The 20,269-nt window shown below is 46.6% G+C and overlaps 46 pseudogenes; all 46 read right to left on the minus strand.

Moving 5' to 3' along the window:
• Positions 1 to 505: 505 nt before the first annotated feature.
• LOC140292746 (5S ribosomal RNA) lies at positions 506 to 624 on the minus strand (annotated as a pseudogene).
• Positions 625 to 893: 269 nt separating this feature from the next.
• Positions 894 to 1,012, minus strand: LOC140288652 (5S ribosomal RNA; annotated as a pseudogene).
• Positions 1,013 to 1,281: 269 nt separating this feature from the next.
• On the minus strand, positions 1,282 to 1,400 carry LOC140292925 (5S ribosomal RNA; annotated as a pseudogene).
• Positions 1,401 to 1,669: 269 nt separating this feature from the next.
• Positions 1,670 to 1,788, minus strand: LOC140295635 (5S ribosomal RNA; annotated as a pseudogene).
• A 269-nt stretch (positions 1,789 to 2,057) lies between these two features.
• On the minus strand, positions 2,058 to 2,176 carry LOC140285691 (5S ribosomal RNA; annotated as a pseudogene).
• A 269-nt stretch (positions 2,177 to 2,445) lies between these two features.
• On the minus strand, positions 2,446 to 2,564 carry LOC140299151 (5S ribosomal RNA; annotated as a pseudogene).
• Positions 2,565 to 2,833: 269 nt separating this feature from the next.
• LOC140295018 (5S ribosomal RNA) lies at positions 2,834 to 2,952 on the minus strand (annotated as a pseudogene).
• Positions 2,953 to 3,224: 272 nt separating this feature from the next.
• Positions 3,225 to 3,343, minus strand: LOC140282081 (5S ribosomal RNA; annotated as a pseudogene).
• A 397-nt stretch (positions 3,344 to 3,740) lies between these two features.
• Positions 3,741 to 3,859, minus strand: LOC140292926 (5S ribosomal RNA; annotated as a pseudogene).
• Positions 3,860 to 4,128: 269 nt separating this feature from the next.
• On the minus strand, positions 4,129 to 4,247 carry LOC140305656 (5S ribosomal RNA; annotated as a pseudogene).
• Positions 4,248 to 4,519: 272 nt separating this feature from the next.
• Positions 4,520 to 4,638, minus strand: LOC140320056 (5S ribosomal RNA; annotated as a pseudogene).
• A 269-nt stretch (positions 4,639 to 4,907) lies between these two features.
• Positions 4,908 to 5,026, minus strand: LOC140292112 (5S ribosomal RNA; annotated as a pseudogene).
• Positions 5,027 to 5,295: 269 nt separating this feature from the next.
• On the minus strand, positions 5,296 to 5,414 carry LOC140289902 (5S ribosomal RNA; annotated as a pseudogene).
• Positions 5,415 to 5,686: 272 nt separating this feature from the next.
• Positions 5,687 to 5,805, minus strand: LOC140292113 (5S ribosomal RNA; annotated as a pseudogene).
• Positions 5,806 to 6,074: 269 nt separating this feature from the next.
• Positions 6,075 to 6,193, minus strand: LOC140294739 (5S ribosomal RNA; annotated as a pseudogene).
• A 272-nt stretch (positions 6,194 to 6,465) lies between these two features.
• Positions 6,466 to 6,584, minus strand: LOC140320061 (5S ribosomal RNA; annotated as a pseudogene).
• A 269-nt stretch (positions 6,585 to 6,853) lies between these two features.
• LOC140293579 (5S ribosomal RNA) lies at positions 6,854 to 6,971 on the minus strand (annotated as a pseudogene).
• A 657-nt stretch (positions 6,972 to 7,628) lies between these two features.
• Positions 7,629 to 7,747, minus strand: LOC140288448 (5S ribosomal RNA; annotated as a pseudogene).
• A 269-nt stretch (positions 7,748 to 8,016) lies between these two features.
• On the minus strand, positions 8,017 to 8,135 carry LOC140293197 (5S ribosomal RNA; annotated as a pseudogene).
• A 269-nt stretch (positions 8,136 to 8,404) lies between these two features.
• Positions 8,405 to 8,523, minus strand: LOC140290866 (5S ribosomal RNA; annotated as a pseudogene).
• Positions 8,524 to 8,792: 269 nt separating this feature from the next.
• Positions 8,793 to 8,911, minus strand: LOC140300554 (5S ribosomal RNA; annotated as a pseudogene).
• A 647-nt stretch (positions 8,912 to 9,558) lies between these two features.
• On the minus strand, positions 9,559 to 9,677 carry LOC140311846 (5S ribosomal RNA; annotated as a pseudogene).
• Positions 9,678 to 9,946: 269 nt separating this feature from the next.
• On the minus strand, positions 9,947 to 10,065 carry LOC140314340 (5S ribosomal RNA; annotated as a pseudogene).
• Positions 10,066 to 10,337: 272 nt separating this feature from the next.
• Positions 10,338 to 10,456, minus strand: LOC140292322 (5S ribosomal RNA; annotated as a pseudogene).
• Positions 10,457 to 10,725: 269 nt separating this feature from the next.
• On the minus strand, positions 10,726 to 10,844 carry LOC140291814 (5S ribosomal RNA; annotated as a pseudogene).
• Positions 10,845 to 11,113: 269 nt separating this feature from the next.
• On the minus strand, positions 11,114 to 11,232 carry LOC140296087 (5S ribosomal RNA; annotated as a pseudogene).
• A 269-nt stretch (positions 11,233 to 11,501) lies between these two features.
• On the minus strand, positions 11,502 to 11,620 carry LOC140316486 (5S ribosomal RNA; annotated as a pseudogene).
• A 269-nt stretch (positions 11,621 to 11,889) lies between these two features.
• On the minus strand, positions 11,890 to 12,008 carry LOC140297042 (5S ribosomal RNA; annotated as a pseudogene).
• Positions 12,009 to 12,277: 269 nt separating this feature from the next.
• On the minus strand, positions 12,278 to 12,396 carry LOC140295636 (5S ribosomal RNA; annotated as a pseudogene).
• A 269-nt stretch (positions 12,397 to 12,665) lies between these two features.
• Positions 12,666 to 12,784, minus strand: LOC140301096 (5S ribosomal RNA; annotated as a pseudogene).
• Positions 12,785 to 13,053: 269 nt separating this feature from the next.
• On the minus strand, positions 13,054 to 13,172 carry LOC140295019 (5S ribosomal RNA; annotated as a pseudogene).
• A 272-nt stretch (positions 13,173 to 13,444) lies between these two features.
• LOC140282086 (5S ribosomal RNA) lies at positions 13,445 to 13,563 on the minus strand (annotated as a pseudogene).
• A 397-nt stretch (positions 13,564 to 13,960) lies between these two features.
• LOC140292928 (5S ribosomal RNA) lies at positions 13,961 to 14,079 on the minus strand (annotated as a pseudogene).
• Positions 14,080 to 14,348: 269 nt separating this feature from the next.
• LOC140311860 (5S ribosomal RNA) lies at positions 14,349 to 14,467 on the minus strand (annotated as a pseudogene).
• Positions 14,468 to 14,739: 272 nt separating this feature from the next.
• LOC140320067 (5S ribosomal RNA) lies at positions 14,740 to 14,858 on the minus strand (annotated as a pseudogene).
• Positions 14,859 to 15,127: 269 nt separating this feature from the next.
• On the minus strand, positions 15,128 to 15,246 carry LOC140290348 (5S ribosomal RNA; annotated as a pseudogene).
• A 397-nt stretch (positions 15,247 to 15,643) lies between these two features.
• Positions 15,644 to 15,762, minus strand: LOC140292929 (5S ribosomal RNA; annotated as a pseudogene).
• A 1,045-nt stretch (positions 15,763 to 16,807) lies between these two features.
• On the minus strand, positions 16,808 to 16,926 carry LOC140292747 (5S ribosomal RNA; annotated as a pseudogene).
• A 269-nt stretch (positions 16,927 to 17,195) lies between these two features.
• LOC140288653 (5S ribosomal RNA) lies at positions 17,196 to 17,314 on the minus strand (annotated as a pseudogene).
• A 269-nt stretch (positions 17,315 to 17,583) lies between these two features.
• LOC140292930 (5S ribosomal RNA) lies at positions 17,584 to 17,702 on the minus strand (annotated as a pseudogene).
• A 269-nt stretch (positions 17,703 to 17,971) lies between these two features.
• Positions 17,972 to 18,090, minus strand: LOC140295637 (5S ribosomal RNA; annotated as a pseudogene).
• A 269-nt stretch (positions 18,091 to 18,359) lies between these two features.
• LOC140285702 (5S ribosomal RNA) lies at positions 18,360 to 18,478 on the minus strand (annotated as a pseudogene).
• A 269-nt stretch (positions 18,479 to 18,747) lies between these two features.
• Positions 18,748 to 18,866, minus strand: LOC140299152 (5S ribosomal RNA; annotated as a pseudogene).
• Positions 18,867 to 19,135: 269 nt separating this feature from the next.
• LOC140295020 (5S ribosomal RNA) lies at positions 19,136 to 19,254 on the minus strand (annotated as a pseudogene).
• A 272-nt stretch (positions 19,255 to 19,526) lies between these two features.
• LOC140282092 (5S ribosomal RNA) lies at positions 19,527 to 19,645 on the minus strand (annotated as a pseudogene).
• Positions 19,646 to 20,042: 397 nt separating this feature from the next.
• Positions 20,043 to 20,161, minus strand: LOC140292931 (5S ribosomal RNA; annotated as a pseudogene).
• Positions 20,162 to 20,269: the final 108 nt, after the last annotated feature.

The following is a 20,269-nucleotide window of genomic DNA, read 5'->3' on the forward strand; positions in this document are numbered from 1 at the left end:
ATCACTTCGTGTCTGCCAACAAAGCAGCAGCAGCTGAAGATGACCAACTTCCTCATGTGTCACAGGGTGATCAGACGTTGCAACAAAACACATGCAGGTGGTAGAGAGAAGAGAAACAGCTTACAGCACCTGGTATTCCCAAGCAGTCTCCCATTGAAGTACAAACCAGACCCAACCCTGCTTGGCTTCCGAGATAAGACAAGGTGGGGCTTATTCGGGGTGGTGTGGCGGTAAGCGACAATATCTGTTACAAATGTGAATTATATAGGTACTGGAATCATACACTTGCTCTATGAAACCAGATAATTGCCGAGAAAGGCTGACTTGTAGTGGGTTCATCTTCCTCCTTGATGTGATTATTCTCTGCAGCTGAAACTGAGACTCTCAGATCACTTCGTGTCTGCCAACAAAGCAGCAGCTGCTGAAGATGACCAACTTCCTCATGTGTCACAGGGTGATCAGACGTTGCAACAAAAGACATGCAGGTTGTAGAGAGAAGAGAAAACGCTTACAGCCCCTGGTGTTCCCAAGCAGTCTCCCATTAAAGTACTAACCAGGCCCAACCCTCCTTGGCTTCCGAGATCAGACGAGGTCGGGCTTATTCAGGGTGGTGTGGCCGTAAGGAACAATTTCTGTGACAAATGTGCATTATATAGGTACTGGAATCATACACTTCCTCTATGTAACCAGATAATTGCAGAGAAAGGCTGACTTGTTATGGAAACATCTTCTTCCCTGATGTGATTATTCTCTGCAGCTGAAACTGAGACTCTCAGATCACTTCGTGTCTGCCAACAAAGCATCAGCTGCTGAAGATGACCAACTTCCTCATGTGTCACAGGGTGATCAGACGTTGCAACAAAAGACATGCAGGTTGTAGAGAGAAGAGAAAACGCTTACAGAACCTGGTATTCCCAAGCAGTCTCCCATTAAAGTACTAACCAGGCCCAACACTGCTTGGCTTCCGAGATCAGACGAGGTCGGGCTTATTCAGGGTGGTGTGGCCGTAAGCAACAATATTGGTGACAAATGTGCATTATATAGGTACTGGAATCATACACTTCCTCTGTATAACTAGATAATTGCCGAAAAAGGCTGACTTGTAGTGGGTTCATCTTCCTCCTTGATGTGATTATTCTCTGCAGCTGAAACTGAGACTCTCAGATCACCTCGTGTCTATCAACAAAGCAGCAGCAGCTGAAGATGACTAACTTCTTCACGTGTCACAGGGTGATCAGACGTTGCAACAAAAGACATGCAGGTGGTAGAGAGAAGAGAAAAAGCTTACAGCACCTGGTATTCCCAAGCTGTCTCCCATCCAAGTACTAAGGAGGCTCAACCCTGCTTGGCTTCCGAGATCAGACGAGGTCGGGCATGTTCAGGGTGGTGTGGCCGTAAGCAACAATGTGTCTGACAAATGTGCATTATATAAGTACAGGAATCATACGGTTCCTCTATGTAACCAGATAATTGCTGAGAAAGGCTGATGTGTAGTCGGCACATCTTCTTCCCTGACGTCATTATTCTCTTCAGTTGAAACTGAGACTCTCAGATCACTTCGTGTTTGCCAACAAAGCAGCCGCAGCTGAAGATGACCAAATACCTCATGTGTCACAGGGTGATCAGACGTTGCAACAAAAGACATGTAGGTTGTAGAGAGAAGAGAAAACGCTTACAGCACCTGGTATTCCCAAGCAGTCTCCCATTAAAGTACTAACCAGGCCCAACCCTCCTCGGCTTCCGAGATCAGACGAGGTCAGGCTTATTCAGGGTGGTGTGGCCGTAAGGAACAATTTCTGTGACAAATGTGCATTATATAGGTACTGGAATCATACACTTCCTCTATGAAACCAGATAATTGCCGAGAAAGGCTGACTTGTAGTGGGCACATATTCTTCCCTGATGTGATTATTCTCTGCAGCTGAAACTGAGACTCTCAGATCACTCTGTGTCTGCCAACAAAGCAGCAGCAGCTGAAGATGACCAACTTCCTCATGTGTCACAGGGTGATCAGACGTTGCAAAAAAAGACATGCAGGTGGTAGAGAGAAGAGAAAAAGCTTACAGCACCTGGTATTTTCAAGCGGTCTCCCACCCAAGTGCTAACCAGGCCCAACTCTGCTTGGCTTCCGAGATCAGACGAGGTCAGGCATATTCAGGGTGGTGTGGCCGTAAGCAACAATGTCTGTGACAAATGTGCATTATATAAGTACAGGAATCATACGGTTCCTCTATGTAACCAGATAATTGCTGAGAAAGGCTGATGTGTAGTGGGCACATCTTCTTCCCTGACGTGATTATTCTCTTCAGCTGAAACTGAGACTCTCAGATCACTTCGTGTCTTCCAACAAAGCAGCAACAGCTGAAGATGACCAACTTCCTCATGTGTCACAGGGTGATCAGACGTTGCAACAAAAGACATGCAGGTTGTAGAGAGAAGAGAAAACGCTTACAGCACCTGGTATTCCCAAGCAGTCTCCCATTAAAGTACTAACCAGGCCCAACCCTGCTTGGCTTCCGAGATCAGACGAGGTCGGGCTTATTCAGGGTGGTGTGGCCGTAAGCAACAATATCGGTGACAAATGTGCATTATATAGGTACTGGAATCATACACTTCCTCTGTGTAACCAGATAATTGCCGAAAAAGGCTGACTTGTAGTGGGCTCATCTTCCTCCTTGATGTGATTATTCTCTTCAGCTGAAACTGAGACTCTCAGATCACCTCGTGTCTATCAACAAAGCAGCAACAGCTGAAGATGACCAACTTCCTCATGTGTCACAGGGTGATCAGACGTTGCAACAAAACACATGCAGGTGGTAGAGAGAAGAGAAAAAGCTTACAGCACCTGGTACTCCCAAGCTGTCTCCCATCCAAGTACTAACCAGGTACAACCCTGCTTGGCGTCCGAGATCAGACGAGGTCAGGCTTCTTCAGGGTGGTGTGGCCGTAAGCAACAATGTCTCTGACAAATGTGCATTATATAGGTACTGGAATCATACGGTTCCTCTATGCAACCAGATAATTGCCGAGAAAGGCTGATGTGTAGCGGGCAAATAATCTTCTCTGATGTGATCATTCTCTGCAACTGAAACTGAGACTCTCAGATCACTTCGTGTCTGCCAACAAAGCAGCAGCAGCTGCTGAAGATGACCAACTTCCTCATGTGTCATAGGGTGATCAGACGTTGCAACAAAAGACATGCAGGTGGTAGAGAGAAGAGAAAAAGCTTAAAGCACCTGGTATTCCCAAGAGGTCTTCCATCCAAGTACTAACTAGGCCCAACCCTCCTTGGCTTCCGAGATCAGACGAGGTCGGGCATGTTCAGGGTGGTGTGGCCGTAAGCAACAATGTCTCTGACAAATGTGCATTATATAGGTACTGGAATCATACGGTTCCTCTATGCAACCAGATCATTTCCGAGAAAGGCTGATGTGTAGTGGGCACATCTTCTTCCCTGACGTGATTATTCTCTGCAGCTGAAACTGAGACTCTCAGATCACTTCGTGTCTGCCAACTACGGTTCCTCTATGCAACCAGATAATTGCCGAGAAAGGCTGATGTGTAGCGGGCAAATCATCTTCTCTGATGTGATCATTCTCTGCAACTGAAACTGAGACTCTCAGATCACTTCGTGTCAGCCAACAAAGCAGCAGCAGCTGAAGATGACCAACTTCCTCATGTGTCACAGGGTGATCAGACGTTGCAACAAAAGACATGCAGGTGGTAGAGAGAAGAGAAAAAGCTTACAGCACCTGGTATTCCCAAGCTGTCTCCCATCCAAGTACTAAGGAGGCTCAACCCTGCTTGGCTTCCGAGATCAGACGAGGTCGGGCATGTTCAGGGTGGTGTGGCCGTAAGCAACAATGTGTCTGACAAATGTGCATTATATAAGTACAGGAATCATACGGTTCCTCTATGTAACCAGATAATTGCTGAGAAAGGCTGATCTGTAGTGGGCACATCTTCTTCCCTGAAGTGATTATTCTCTTTAGCTGAAACTGAGACTCTCAGATCACTTCGTGTCTTCCAACAAAGCAGCAGCAGCTGAAGATGGCCAACTTCCTCATGTGTCACAGGGTGATCAGACGTTGCAACAAAAGACATGCAGGTGGTAGAGAGAAGAGAAAAAGCTTAAGGCACCTGGTATTCCCAAGCGGTCTCCCATTCAAGTACTAACCAGGCCCAACCCTGCTTGGCTTCCGAGATCAGACGAGGTTGGGCTTATTCAGGGTGGTGTGGCCATAAGCAACAACATCGGTGACAAATGTGCATTATATAGGTACTGGAATCATACGGTTCCTCTATGCAACCAGATAATTGCCGAGAAAGGCTGATGTGTAGCGGGCAAATCATCTTCTTCCCTGACGTGATAATTTTCTCCAGCTGAACATGAGACTCTCAGATCACTTCGTGTCTGCCAACAAAGCAGCAGAAGCTGAAGATGACCAACTTCCTCATGTGTCACAGGGTGATCAGACGTTGCAACAAAAGACATGCAGGTGGTAGAGAGAAGAGAAAAAGCTTAAGGTACCTGGTATTCCCAAGCGGTCTCCCATTCAAGTACTAACCAGGCCCAACCGTGCTTGGCTTCCGAGATCAGACGAGGTCGGGCTTATTCAGGGTGGTGTGGCCGTAAGCAACAATATCGGTGACAAATGTGCATTATATAGGTACTGGAATCATACACTTCCTCTGTATAACCAGATAATTGCCGAAAAAGGCTGACTTGTAGTGGGTTCATCTTCCTCCTTGATGTGATTATTCTCTGGAGCTGAAACTGAGACTCTCAGATCACCTCGTGTCTATCAACAAAGCAGCAGCAGCTGAAGATGACCAACTTCTTCACGTGTCACAGGGTGATCAGACGTTGCAACAAAAGACATGCAGGTGGTAGAGAGAAGAGAAAAAGCTTACAGCACCTGGTATTCCCAAGCTGACTCCTATCCAAGTACTAACCAGGTACAACCCTGCTTGGCGTCCGAGATCAGACGAGGTCGGGCTTATTCAGGGTGGTGTGGCCGTAAGCAACAATGTCTCTGACAAATGTGCATTATATAGGTACTGGAATCATACGGTTCCTCTATGCAACCAGATAATTGCCGAGAAAGGCTGATGTGTAGCGGACAAATCATCTTCTCTGATGTGATCATTCTCTGCAACTGAAACTGAGACTCTCAGATCACCTCGTGTCTATCAACAAAGCAGCAGCAGCTGAAGATGACCAACTTCTTCACGTGTCACAGGGTGATCAGATGTTGCAACAAAAGACATGCAGGTGGTAGAGAGAAGAGAAAAAGCTTACAGCACCTGGTATTCCCAAGCTGTCTCCTATCCAAGTACTAACCAGGTACAACCCTGCTTGGCGTCCGAGATCAGACGAGGTCGGGCTTATTCAGGGTGGTGTGGCCGTAAGCAACAATGTCTCTGACAAATGTGCATTATATAGGTACTGGAATCATACGGTTCCTCTATGCAACCAGATAATTGCCGAGAAAGGCTGATGTGTAGCGGGCAAATCATCTTCTTCCCTGACGTGATAATTTTCTCCAGCTGAACATGAGACTCTCAGATCACTTCGTGTCTGCCAACAAAGCAGCAGAAGCTGAAGATGACCAACTTCCTCATGTGTCACAGGGTGATCAGACGTTGCAACAAAAGACATGCAGGTGGTAGAGAGAAGAGAAAAAGCTTACAGCACCTGGTATTCCCAAGCTGACTCCTATCCAAGTACTAACCAGGTACAACCCTGCTTGGCGTCCGAGATCAGACGAGGTCGGGCTTATTCAGGGTGGTGTGGCCGTAAGCAACAATGTCTCTGACAAATGTGCATTATATAGGTACTGGAATCATACGGTTCCTCTATGCAACCAGATAATTGCCGAGAAAGGCTGATGTGTAGCGGACAAATCATCTTCTCTGATGTGATCATTCTCTGCAACTGAAACTGAGACTCTCAGATCACCTCGTGTCTATCAACAAAGCAGCAGCAGCTGAAGATGACCAACTTCTTCACGTGTCACAGGGTGATCAGACGTTGCAACAAAAGACATGCAGGTGGTAGAGAGAAGAGAAAAAGCTTACAGCACCTGGTATTCCCAAGCTGTCTCCTATCCAAGTACTAACCAGGTACAACCCTGCTTGGCGTCGGAGATCAGACGAGGTCGGGCTTATTCAGGGTGGTGTGGCCGTAAGCAACAATGTCTCTGACAAATGTGCATTATATAGGTACTGGAATCATACGGTTCCTCTATGCAACCAGATAATTGCCGAGAAAGGCTGATGTGTAGCGGGCAAATCATCTTCTTCCCTGACGTGATAATTTTCTCCAGCTGAACATGAGACTCTCAGATCACTTCGTGTCTGCCAACAAAGCAGCAGAAGCTGAAGATGACCAACTTCCTCATGTGTCACAGGGTGATCAGACGTTGCAACAAAAGACATGCAGGTGGTAGAGAGAAGAGAAAAAGCTTAAGGTACCTGGTATTCCCAAGCGGTCTCCCATTCAAGTACTAACCAGGCCCAACCGTGCTTGGCTTCCGAGATCAGACGAGGTCGGGCTTATTCAGGGTGGTGTGGCCGTAAGCAACAATATCGGTGACAAATGTGCATTATATAGGTACTGGAATCATACACTTCCTCTGTATAACCAGATAATTGCCGAAAAAGGCTGACTTGTAGTGGATTCATCTTCCTCCTTGATGTGATTATTCTCTGGAGCTGAAACTGAGACTCTCAGATCACCTTGTGTCTATCAACAAAGCAGCAGCAGCTGAAGATGACCAACTTCTTCACGTGTCACAGGGTGATCAGACGTTGCAACAAAAGACATGCAGGTGGTAGAGAGAAGAGAAAAAGCTTACAGCACCTGGTATTCCCAAGCAGTCTCCCATCAAGTACTAAGCAGGCCTAAACCTGCTTGGCTTCCGAGATCAGATGAGGTCGGGCTTATTCAGGGTGGTTTGGCCGTAAGCGACAATGTCTGTGACAAATGTGCATTATATAGGTACTGGAATCATACGGTTCCTCTATGCAACCAAATAATTGCAGAGAAAAGCTGACTTGTAGTGGGCACATCTTCTTCTCTGATGTGATTATTCTCTCCAGCTGAAACTGAGACTCTCAGATTACCTCATGTCTGCCAACAAAGCAGCAGCAGCTGAAGATGACCAACTTCCTCATGTGTCACAGGGTGATCAGACGTTGCAACAAAACACATGCAGGTGGTAGAGAGAAGAGAAACAGCTTACAGCACCTGGTATTCCCAAGCAGTCTCCCATTGAAGTACAAACCAGACCCAACCCTGCTTGGCTTCCGAGATAAGACAAGGTGGGGCTTATTCAGGGTGGTGTGGCGGTAAGCGACAATATTTGTTACAAATGTGAATTATATAGGTACTGGAATCATACACTTGCTCTATGAAACCAGATAATTGCAGAGAAAGGCTGATGTGTAGTGGGCATATCATCTTCTCTGATGTGATCATTCTCTTCAGCTGAAACTGAGACTCTCAGATCACTTCGTGTCTGCCAACAAAGCAGCAGCTGCTGAAGATGACCAACTTCCTCATGTGTCACAGGGTGATCAGACGTTGCAACAAAAGACATGCAGGTTGTAGAGAGAAGAGAAAACGCTTACAGCACCTGGTATTCCCAAGCAGTCTCCCATTAAAGTACTAACCAGGCCCAACCCTCCTTGGCTTCCGAGATCAGACGAGGTCGGGCTTATTCAGGGTGGTGTGGCCGTAAGGAACAATTTCTGTGACAAATGTGCATTATATAGGTACTGGAATCATACACTTCCTCTATGTAACCAGATAATTGCAGAGAAAGGCTGACTTGTTATGGAAACATCTTCTTCCCTGATGTGATTATTCTCTGCAGCTGAAACTGAGACTCTCAGATCACTTCGTGTCTGCCAACAAAGCAGCAGCAGCTGAAGATGACCAACTTCCTCATGTGTCACAGGGTGATCAGACGTTGCAACAAAAGACATGCAGGTTGTAGAGAGAAGAGAAAACTCTTACAGAACCTGGTATTCCCAAGCAGTCTCCCATTAAAGTACTAACCAGGCCCAACCCTCCTTGGCTTCCGAGATCAGACGAGGTCGGGCTTATTCAGGGTGGTGTGGCCGTAAGGAACAATTTCTGTGACAAATGTGCATTATATAGGTACTGGAATCATACAATTCCTCTATGTAACCAGATAATTGCCGAGAAAGGCTGATGTGTAGTGGGCATATCATCTTCTCTGATGTGATCATTCTCTTCAGCTGAAACTGAGACTCTCAGATCACTTCGTGTCTGCCAACAAAGCAGCAGCAGCTGAAGATGACCAACTTCCTCATGTGTCACAGGGTGATCAGACGTTGCAAAAAAAGACATGCAGGTTGTAGAGAGAAGAGAAAAAGCTTACAGCACCTGGTATTTTCAAGCGGTCTCCCACCCAAGTACTAACCAGGCCCAACTCTGCTTGGCTTCTGAGATCAGACGAGGTCGGGCTTATTCAGGGTGGTGTGGCCGTAAGGAACAATTTCTGTGACAAATGTGCATTATATAGGTACTGGAATCATACAATTCCTCTATGTAACCAGATAATTGCAGAGAAAGGCTGACTTGTTATGGGCACATCTTCTTCCCTGATGTGATTATTCTCTGCAGCTGAAACTGAGACTCTCAGATCACTTTGTGTCTGCCAACAAAGCAGCAGCAGCTGAAGATGACCAACTTCGTCATGTGTCACAGGGTGATCAGACGTTGCAACAAAAGACATGCAGGTGGTCGAGAGAAGACAAAAAGCTTACAGCTCCTGGTATTCCCAAGCGGTCTCCCATTTAAGTACTAACCAGGCCCAACCCTCCTTGGCTTCCGAGATCAGACGAGGTCGGGCATGTTCAGGGTGGTGTGGCCGTAAGCAACAATGTCTCTGACAAATGTGCATTATATAGGTACTGGAATCATACGGTTCCTCTATGCAACCAGATAATTGCCGAGAAAGGCTGATGTGTAGCGGGCAAATCATCTTCTCTGATGTGATCATTCTCTGCAACTTAAACTGAGACTCTCAGATCACTTCGTGTCAGCCAACAAAGCAGCAGCAGCTGAAGATGACCAACTTCCTCATGTGTCACAGGGTGATCAGACGTTGCAACAAAAGACATGCAGGTGGTAGAGAGAAGAGAAGAAGCTTACAGCACCTGGTATTCCCAAGCAGTCTCCCATCCAAGTCCTAAGGAGGTTCAACCCTGCTTGGCTTCCGAGATCAGACATGTTCAGGGTGGTGTGGCCGTAAGCAACAATGTGTCTGACAAATGTGCATTATATAAGTACAGGAATCATACGGTTCCTCTATGTAACCAGATAATTGCTGAGAAAGGCTGATCTGTAGTGGGCACATCTTCTTCCCTGAAGTGATTATTCTCTTTAGCTGAAACTGAGACTCTCAGATCACTTCGTGTCTTCCAACAAAGCAGCAGCAGCTGAAGATGGCCAACTTCCTCATGTGTCACAGGGTGATCAGACGTTGCAACAAAAGACATGCAGGTGGTAGAGAGAAGAGAAAAAGCTTAAGGCACCTGGTATTCCCAAGCGGTCTCCCATTCAAGTACTAACCAGGCCCAACCCTGCTTGGCTTCCGAGATCAGACGAGGTTGGGCTTATTCAGGGTGGTGTGGCCGTAAGCAACAATATCGGTGACAAATGTGCATTATATAGGTACTGGAATCATACACTTCCTCTGTATAACCAGATAATTGCCGAAAAAGGCTGACTTGTAGTGGATTCATCTTCCTCCTTGATGTGATTATTCTCTGGAGCTGAAACTGAGACTCTCAGATCACCTCGTGTCTATCAACAAAGCAGCAGCAGCTGAAGATGACCAACTTCTTCACGTGTCACAGGGTGATCAGACGTTGCAACAAAAGACATGCAGGTGGTAGAGAGAAGAGAAAAAGCTTACAGCACCTGGTATTCCCAAGCTGACTCCAATCCAAGTACTAACCAGGTACAACCCTGCTTGGCGTCCGAGATCAGACGAGGTCGGGTATATTCAGGGTGGTGTGGCCGTAAGCAACAATAACTGTGACAAATGTGCATTATATAAGTACTGGAATCATACACTTCCTCTATGTAACCAGATAATTTCCGAGAAAGGCTCACTTGTTATGGGCATATCTTCTTCCCTGATGTGATCATTCTCTGCAACTTAAACTGAGACTCTCAGATCACTTCGTGTCTGCCAACAAAGCAGCAGCAGCTGCTGAAGATGACCAACTTCCTCATGTGTCACAGGGTGATCAGACGTTGCAACAAAAGACATGCAGGTGGTAGAGAGAAGAGAAAAAGCTTACCACACCTGGTATTCCCAAGAGGTCTCCTATCCAAGTACTAACCAGGCCCAAACCTCCTTGGCTTCCGAGATCAGACGAGGTCGAGCATGTTCAGGGTGGTGTGGCCGTAAGCAACAATGTCTCTGACAAATGTGCATTATATAGGTACTGGAATCATACGGTTCCTCTATGCAACCAGATCATTTCCGAGAAAGGCTGATGTGTAGTGGGCACATCTTCTTCCCTGACGTGATTATTCTCTGCAGCTGAAACTGAGACTCTCAGATCACTTTGTGTCTGCCAACAAAGCAGCAGTAGCTGAAGATGACCAACTTCCTCATGTGTCACAGGGTGATCAGACGTTGCAACAAAAGACATGCAGGTGGTAGAGAGAAGACAAAAAGCTTACAGCACCTGGCATTCCCAGAGAGTCTACCATCCAAGTACAAACCAGGCCCAAACCTGCTTGGCTTCCGAGATCAGACGTGGTCGGGCATATTCAGGGTGGTGTGGCGGTAAGCAACCATAACTGTGACAAATGTGCATTATAAAGGTACTGGAATCATACAGTTCCTCTATGTAACCAGATAATTGCCGAGAAAAGCTGATAAGTAGTGGGCACATCTTCTTCCCTGACGTGATTATTCTCTCGAGCTGAAACTGAGACTCTCAGATCACTTTGTGTCTGCCAACAAAGCAGCAGAAGCTGAAGATGACCAACTTCCTCATGTGTCACAGGGTGATCAGACGTTGCAACAAAAGACATGCAGGTGGTAGAGAGAAGAGAAAAAGCTTACAGCACCTCCTATTCCCAAGAGGTCTTCCATCCAAGTACAAACCAGGCCCAACTGTGCTTGGCTTCCGAGATCAGACGAGGTCGGGCATGTTCAGGGTTGTGTGGCCGTAAGCAACAATGTCTCTGACAAATGTGCATTATATAGGTACTGGAATCATACGGTTCTTCTATGCAACCAGATAATTGCCGAGAAAGGCTGATGTGTAGCGGGTAAATCATCTTCTCTGATGTGATCATTCTCTGCAACTGAAACTGAGACTCTCAGATCACTTCGTGTCTGCCAACAAAGCAGCAGAAGCTGAAGATGACCAACTTCCTCATGTGTCACAGGGTGATCAGACGTTGCAACAAAAGACATGCAGGTGGTAGAGAGAAGAGAAAAAGCTTACAGCACCTGGTATTCCCAAGCGGTCTCCCATCAAAGTACTAACCAGGCCCAACCCTCCTTGGCTTCCGAGATCAGACGAGGTTGGACATATTCAGGGTGGTTTGGCCGTAAGCAACAATCTCTGTGACAAATGCGCATTATATAGGTAATCAAATCATATGGTTCCTCTATGTAACCAGATATTTGCAGAGAAAGGCTGATATGTAGCGGGCATATCTTGTTCCCTGACGTGATAATTCTCTCCAGCTGAAAATGAGACTCTCAGATCACTTCGTGTCTGCCAACAAAGCAGCAGCAGCTGAAGATGACCAACTTCCTCATGTGTCACAGGGTGATCAGACATTGCAACAAAAGACATGCAGGTGGTTGAGAGAAGAGAAAAAGCTTAAAGCACCTGGTATTCCCAAGAGGTCTTCCATCCAAGTACAAACCAGGCCCAACTGTGCTTGGCTTCCGAGATCAGACGAGGAAGGGGATGTTCAGGGTGGTGTGGCCGTAAGCAACAATATCTCTGAAAAATGTGCATTATATAGGTACTGGAATCATACGGTTCCTCTATGCAACCAGATAATTGCAGAGAAAGGCTGATGTGTAGTGGGCACATCTTGTTCCCTGACGTGATCATTCTCTTCAGCTGAAACTGAGACTCTCAGATCACTTTGTGTTTGCCAACAAAGCAGCCGCAGCTGAAGATGACCAAATACCTCATGTGTCACAGGGTGATCAGACGTTGCAACAAAAGACATGCAGGTTGTAGAGAGAAGAGAAAACGCTTACAGCACCTGGTATTCCCAAGCAGTCTCCCATTAAAGTACTAACCAGGCCCAACCCTCCTCGGCTTCCGAGATCAGACGAGGTCAGGCTTATTCAGGGTGGTGTGGCCGTAAGGAACAATTTCTGTGACAAATGTGCATTATATAGGTACTGGAATCATACACTTCCTCTATGAAACCAGATAATTGCCGAGAAAGGCTGACTTGTAGTGGGCACATATTCTTCCCTGATGTGATTATTCTCTGCAGCTGAAACTGAGACTCTCAGATCACTCTGTGTCTGCCAACAAAGCAGCAGCAGCTGAAGATGACCAACTTCCTCATGTGTCACAGGGTGATCAGACGTTGCAAAAAAAGACATGCAGGTGGTAGAGAGAAGAGAAAAAGCTTACAGCACCTGGTATTTTCAAGCGGTCTCCCACCCAAGTACTAACCAGGCCCAACTCTGCTTGGCTTCCGAGATCAGACGAGGTCAGGCATATTCAGGGTGGTGTGGCCGTAAGCAACAATGTCTGTGACAAATGTGCATTATATAAGTACAGGAATCATACGGTTCCTCTATGTAACCAGATAATTGCTGAGAAAGGCTGATGTGTAGTGGGCACATCTTCTTCCCTGACGTGATTATTCTCTTCAGCTGAAACTGAGACTCTCAGATCACTTCGTGTCTTCCAACAAAGCAGCAACAGCTGAAGATGACCAACTTCCTCATGTGTCACAGGGTGATCAGACGTTGCAACAAAACACATGCAGGTGGTAGAGAGAAGAGAAAAAGCTTACAGCACCTGGTACTCCCAAGCTGTCTCCCATCCAAGTACTAACCAGGTACAACCCTGCTTGGCGTCCGAGATCAGACGAGGTCAGGCTTCTTCAGGGTGGTGTGGCCGTAAGCAACAATGTCTCTGACAAATGTGCATTATATAGGTACTGGAATCATACGGTTCCTCTATGCAACCAGATAATTGCCGAGAAAGGCTGATGTGTAGCGGGCAAATAATCTTCTCTGATGTGATCATTCTCTGCAACTGAAACTGAGACTCTCAGATCACTTCGTGTCTGCCAACAAAGCAGCAGCAGCTGCTGAAGATGACCAACTTCCTCATGTGTCATAGGGTGATCAGACGTTGCAACAAAAGACATGCAGGTGGTAGAGAGAAGAGAAAAAGCTTAAAGCACCTGGTATTCCCAAGAGGTCTTCCATCCAAGTACTAACTAGGCCCAACCCTCCTTGGCTTCCGAGATCAGACGAGGTCGGGCATGTTCAGGGTGGTGTGGCCGTAAGCAACAATGTCTCTGACAAATGTGCATTATATAGGTACTGGAATCATACGGTTCCTCTATGCAACCAGATCATTTCCGAGAAAGGCTGATGTGTAGTGGGCACATCTTCTTCCCTGACGTGATTATTCTCTGCAGCTGAAACTGAGACTCTCAGATCACTTCGTGTCTGCCAACTACGGTTCCTCTATGCAACCAGATAATTGCCGAGAAAGGCTGATGTGTAGCGGGCAAATCATCTTCTCTGATGTGATCATTCTCTGCAACTGAAACTGAGACTCTCAGATCACTTCGTGTCAGCCAACAAAGCAGCAGCAGCTGAAGATGACCAACTTCCTCATGTGTCACAGGGTGATCAGACGTTGCAACAAAAGACATGCAGGTGGTAGAGAGAAGAGAAAAAGCTTACAGCACCTGGTATTCCCAAGCTGTCTCCCATCCAAGTACTAAGGAGGCTCAACCCTGCTTGGCTTCCGAGATCAGACGAGGTCGGGCATGTTCAGGGTGGTGTGGCCGTAAGCAACAATGTGTCTGACAAATGTGCATTATATAAGTACAGGAATCATACGGTTCCTCTATGTAACCAGATAATTGCTGAGAAAGGCTGATCTGTAGTGGGCACATCTTCTTCCCTGAAGTGATTATTCTCTTTAGCTGAAACTGAGACTCTCAGATCACTTCGTGTCTTCCAACAAAGCAGCAGCAGCTGAAGATGGCCAACTTCCTCATGTGTCACAGGGTGATCAGACGTTGCAACAAAAGACATGCAGGTGGTAGAGAGAAGAGAAAAAGCTTAAGGCACCTGGTATTCCCAAGCGGTCTCCCATTCAAGTACTAACCAGGCCCAACCCTGCTTGGCTTCCGAGATCAGACGAGGTTGGGCTTATTCAGGGTGGTGTGGCCGTAAGCAACAACATCGGTGACAAATGTGCATTATATAGGTACTGGAATCATACGGTTCCTCTATGCAACCAGATAATTGCCGAGAAAGGCTGATGTGTAGCGGGCAAATAATCTTCTTCCCTGACGTGATAATTTTCTCCAGCTGAACATGAGACTCTCAGATCACTTCGTGTCTGCCAACAAAGCAGCAGAAGCTGAAGATGACCAACTTCCTCATGTGTCACAGGGTGATCAGACGTTGCAACAAAAGACATGCAGGTGGTAGAGAGAAGAGAAAAAGCTTAAGGTACCTGGTATTCCCAAGCGGTCTCCCATTCAAGTACTAACCAGGCCCAACCGTGCTTGGCTTCCGAGATCAGACGAGGTCGGGCTTATTCAGGGTGGTGTGGCCGTAAGCAACAATATCGGTGACAAATGTGCATTATATAGGTACTGGAATCATACACTTCCTCTGTATAACCAGATAATTGCCGAAAAAGGCTGACTTGTAGTGGGTTCATCTTCCTCCTTGATGTGATTATTCTCTGGAGCTGAAACTGAGACTCTCAGATCACCTCGTGTCTATCAACAAAGCAGCAGCAGCTGAAGATGACCAACTTCTTCACGTGTCACAGGGTGATCAGACGTTGCAACAAAAGACATGCAGGTGGTAGAGAGAAGAGAAAAAGCTTACAGCACCTGGTATTCCCAAGCTGTCTCCCATCCAAGTACTAACCAGGTACAACCCTGCTTGGCGTCCGAGATCAGACGAGGTCGGGCTTATTCAGGGTGGTGTGGCCGTAAGCAACAACGTCTCTGACAAATGTGCATTATATAGGTACTGGAATCATACGGTTCCTCTATGTAACCAGATAATTGCTGAGAAAGGCTGATGTGTAGTGGGCACATCTTCTTCCCTGACGTGATTATTCTCTGCAGCTGAAACTGAGACTCTCAGATCACTTCGTGTCTGCCAACTACGGTTCCTCTATGCAACCAGATAATTGCCGAGAAAGGCTGATGTGTAGCGGGCAAATCATCTTCTCTGATGTGATCATTCTCTGCAACTTAAACTGAGACTCTCAGATCACTTCGTGTCAGCCAACAAAGCAGCCGCAGCTGAAGATGACCAACTTCCTCATGTGTCACAGGGTGATCAGACGTTGCAACAAAAGACATGCAGGTGGTAGAGAGAAGAGAAAAAGCTTACAGCACCTGGTATTCCCAAGCTGTCTCCCATCCAAGTACTAAGGAGGCTCAACCCTGCTTGGCTTCCGAGATCAGACGAGGTCGGGCATGTTCAGGGTGGTGTGGCCGTAAGCAACAATGTGTCTGACAAATGTGCATTATATAAGTACAGGAATCATACGGTTCCTCTATGTAACCAGATAATTGCTGAGAAAGGCTGATCTGTAGTGGGCACATCTTCTTCTCTGATGTGATTATTCTCTCCAGCTGAAACTGAGACTCTCAGATTACCTCATGTCTGCCAACAAAGCAGCAGGAGCTGAAGATGACCAACTTCCTCATGTGTCACAGGGTGATCAGACGTTGCAACAAAAGACATGCAGGTGGTCAAGAGAAGACAAAAAGCTTACAGCACCTGGTAATCCCAAGCAGTCTCCCATCTAAGTACTAACCAGGCCCAACCCTACTTGGCTTCCGAGATAAGACAAGGTGGGGCTTATTCAGGGTGGTGTGGCGGTAAGCAAATATATTTGTTACAAATGTGAATTATATAGGTACTGGAATCATACACTTCCTCTATGAAACCAGATAATTGCCGAGAAAGGCTGATGTGTAGTGGGCATATCATCTTCTCTGATGTGATCATTCTCTTCAGCTGAAACTGAGACTCTCAGATCACTTCGTGTCTGCCAACAAAGCAGCAGCAGCTGAAGATGACCAACTTCCTCATGTGTCACAGGGTGATCAGACGTTGCAACAAAACACATGCAGGTGGTAGAGAGAAGAGAAACAGCTTACAGCACCTGGTATTCCCAAGCAGTCTCCCATTGAAGTACAAACCAGACCCAACCCTGCTTGGCTTCCGAGATAAGACAAGGTGGGGCTTATTCGGGGTGGTGTGGCGGTAAGCGACAATATCTGTTACAAATGTGAATTATATAGGTACTGGAATCATACACTTGCTCTATGAAACCAGATAATTGCCGAGAAAGGCTGACTTGTAGTGGGTTCATCTTCCTCCTTGATGTGATTATTCTCTGCAGCTGAAACTGAGACTCTCAGATCACTTCGTGTCTGCCAACAAAGCAGCAGCTGCTGAAGATGACCAACTTCCTCATGTGTCACAGGGTGATCAGACGTTGCAACAAAAGACATGCAGGTTGTAGAGAGAAGAGAAAACGCTTACAGCCCCTGGTGTTCCCAAGCAGTCTCCCATTAAAGTACTAACCAGGCCCAACCCTCCTTGGCTTCCGAGATCAGACGAGGTCGGGCTTATTCAGGGTGGTGTGGCCGTAAGGAACAATTTCTGTGACAAATGTGCATTATATAGGTACTGGAATCATACACTTCCTCTATGTAACCAGATAATTGCAGAGAAAGGCTGACTTGTTATGGAAACATCTTCTTCCCTGATGTGATTATTCTCTGCAGCTGAAACTGAGACTCTCAGATCACTTCGTGTCTGCCAACAAAGCAGCAGCTGCTGAAGATGACCAACTTCCTCATGTGTCACAGGGTGATCAGACGTTGCAACAAAAGACATGCAGGTTGTAGAGAGAAGAGAAAACGCTTACAGAACCTGGTATTCCCAAGCAGTCTCCCATTAAAGTACTAACCAGGCCCAACACTGCTTGGCTTCCGAGATCAGACGAGGTCGGGCTTATTCAGGGTGGTGTGGCCGTAAGCAACAATATTGGTGACAAATGTGCATTATATAGGTACTGGAATCATACACTTCCTCTGTATAACTAGATAATTGCCGAAAAAGGCTGACTTGTAGTGGGTTCATCTTCCTCCTTGATGTGATTATTCTCTGCAGCTGAAACTGAGACTCTCAGATCACCTCGTGTCTATCAACAAAGCAGCAGCAGCTGAAGATGACTAACTTCTTCACGTGTCACAGGGTGATCAGACGTTGCAACAAAAGACATGCAGGTGGTAGAGAGAAGAGAAAAAGCTTACAGCACCTGGTATTCCCAAGCTGTCTCCCATCCAAGTACTAAGGAGGCTCAACCCTGCTTGGCTTCCGAGATCAGACGAGGTCGGGCATGTTCAGGGTGGTGTGGCCGTAAGCAACAATGTGTCTGACAAATGTGCATTATATAAGTACAGGAATCATACGGTTCCTCTATGTAACCAGATAATTGCTGAGAAAGGCTGATGTGTAGTCGGCACATCTTCTTCCCTGACGTCATTATTCTCTTCAGTTGAAACTGAGACTCTCAGATCACTTCGTGTTTGCCAACAAAGCAGCCGCAGCTGAAGATGACCAAATACCTCATGTGTCACAGGGTGATCAGACGTTGCAACAAAAGACATGTAGGTTGTAGAGAGAAGAGAAAACGCTTACAGCACCTGGTATTCCCAAGCAGTCTCCCATTAAAGTACTAACCAGGCCCAACCCTCCTCGGCTTCCGAGATCAGACGAGGTCAGGCTTATTCAGGGTGGTGTGGCCGTAAGGAACAATTTCTGTGACAAATGTGCATTATATAGGTACTGGAATCATACACTTCCTCTATGAAACCAGATAATTGCCGAGAAAGGCTGACTTGTAGTGGGCACATATTCTTCCCTGATGTGATTATTCTCTGCAGCTGAAACTGAGACTCTCAGATCACTCTGTGTCTGCCAACAAAGCAGCAGCAGCTGAAGATGACCAACTTCCTCATGTGTCACAGGGTGATCAGACGTTGCAAAAAAAGACATGCAGGTGGTAGAGAGAAGAGAAAAAGCTTACAGCACCTGGTATTTTCAAGCGGTCTCCCACCCAAGTGCTAACCAGGCCCAACTCTGCTTGGCTTCCGAGATCAGACGAGGTCAGGCATATTCAGGGTGGTGTGGCCGTAAGCAACAATGTCTGTGACAAATGTGCATTATATAAGTACAGGAATCATACGGTTCCTCTATGTAACCAGATAATTGCTGAGAAAGGCTGATGTGTAGTGGGCACATCTTCTTCCCTGACGTGATTATTCTCTTCAGCTGAAACTGAGACTCTCAGATCACTTCGTGTCTTCCAACAAAGCAGCAACAGCTGAAGATGACCAACTTCCTCATGTGTCACAGGGTGATCAGACGTTGCAACAAAAGACATGCAGGTTGTAGAGAGAAGAGAAAACGCTTACAGCACCTGGTATTCCCAAGCAGTCTCCCATTAAAGTACTAACCAGGCCCAACCCTGCTTGGCTTCCGAGATCAGACGAGGTCGGGCTTATTCAGGGTGGTGTGGCCGTAAGCAACAATATCGGTGACAAATGTGCATTATATAGGTACTGGAATCATACACTTCCTCTGTGTAACCAGATAATTGCCGAAAAAGGCTGACTTGTAGTGGGCTCATCTTCCTCCTTGATGTGATTATTCTCTTCAGCTGAAACTGAGACTCTCAGATCACCTCGTGTCTATCAACAAAGCAGCAACAGCTGAAGATGACCAACTTCCTCATGTGTCACAGGGTGATCAGACGTTGCAACAAAACACATGCAGGTGGTAGAGAGAAGAGAAAAAGCTTACAGCACCTGGTACTCCCAAGCTGTCTCCCATCCAAGTACTAACCAGGTACAACCCTGCTTGGCGTCCGAGATCAGACGAGGTCAGGCTTCTTCAGGGTGGTGTGGCCGTAAGCAACAATGTCTCTGACAAATGTGCATTATATAGGTACTGGAATCATACGGTTCCTCTATGCAACCAGATAATTGCCGAGAAAGGCTGATGTGTAGCGGGCAAATAATCTTCTCTGATGTGATCATTCTCTGCAACTGAAACTGAGACTCTCAGATCACTTCGTGTCTGCCAACAAAGCAGCAGCAGCTGCTGAAGATGACCAACTTCCTCATGTGTCATAGGGTGATCAGACGTTGCAACAAAAGACATGCAGGTGGTAGAGAGAAGAGAAAAAGCTTAAAGCACCTGGTATTCCCAAGAGGTCTTCCATCCAAGTACTAACTAGGCCCAACCCTCCTTGGCTTCCGAGATCAGACGAGGTCGGGCATGTTCAGGGTGGTGTGGCCGTAAGCAACAATGTCTCTGACAAATGTGCATTATATAGGTACTGGAATCATACGGTTCCTCTATGCAACCAGATCATTTCCGAGAAAGGCTGATGTGTAGTGGGCACATCTTCTTCCCTGACGTGATTATTCTCTGCAGCTGAAACTGAGACTCTCAGATCACTTCGTGTCTGCCAACTACGGTTCCTCTATGCAACCAGATAATTGCCGAGAAAGGCTGATGTGTAGCGGGCAAATCATCTTCTCTGATGTGATCATTCTCTGCAACTGAAACTGAGACTCTCAGATCACTTCGTGTCAGCCAACAAAGCAGCAGCAGCTGAAGATGACCAACTTCCTCATGTGTCACAGGGTGATCAGACGTTGCAACAAAAGACATGCAGGTGGTAGAGAGAAGAGAAAAAGCTTACAGCACCTGGTATTCCCAAGCTGTCTCCCATCCAAGTACTAAGGAGGCTCAACCCTGCTTGGCTTCCGAGATCAGACGAGGTCGGGCATGTTCAGGGTGGTGTGGCCGTAAGCAACAATGTGTCTGACAAATGTGCATTATATAAGTACAGGAATCATACGGTTCCTCTATGTAACCAGATAATTGCTGAGAAAGGCTGATCTGTAGTGGGCACATCTTCT

The sequence above is a fragment of the Leuresthes tenuis genome, unplaced genomic scaffold (genome assembly GCF_036924035.1).
Source record: "Leuresthes tenuis unplaced genomic scaffold, fLeuTen1.0.hap1 SCAF_1, whole genome shotgun sequence".
Taxonomy (NCBI): Eukaryota; Metazoa; Chordata; class Actinopteri; order Atheriniformes; family Atherinopsidae; genus Leuresthes; species Leuresthes tenuis.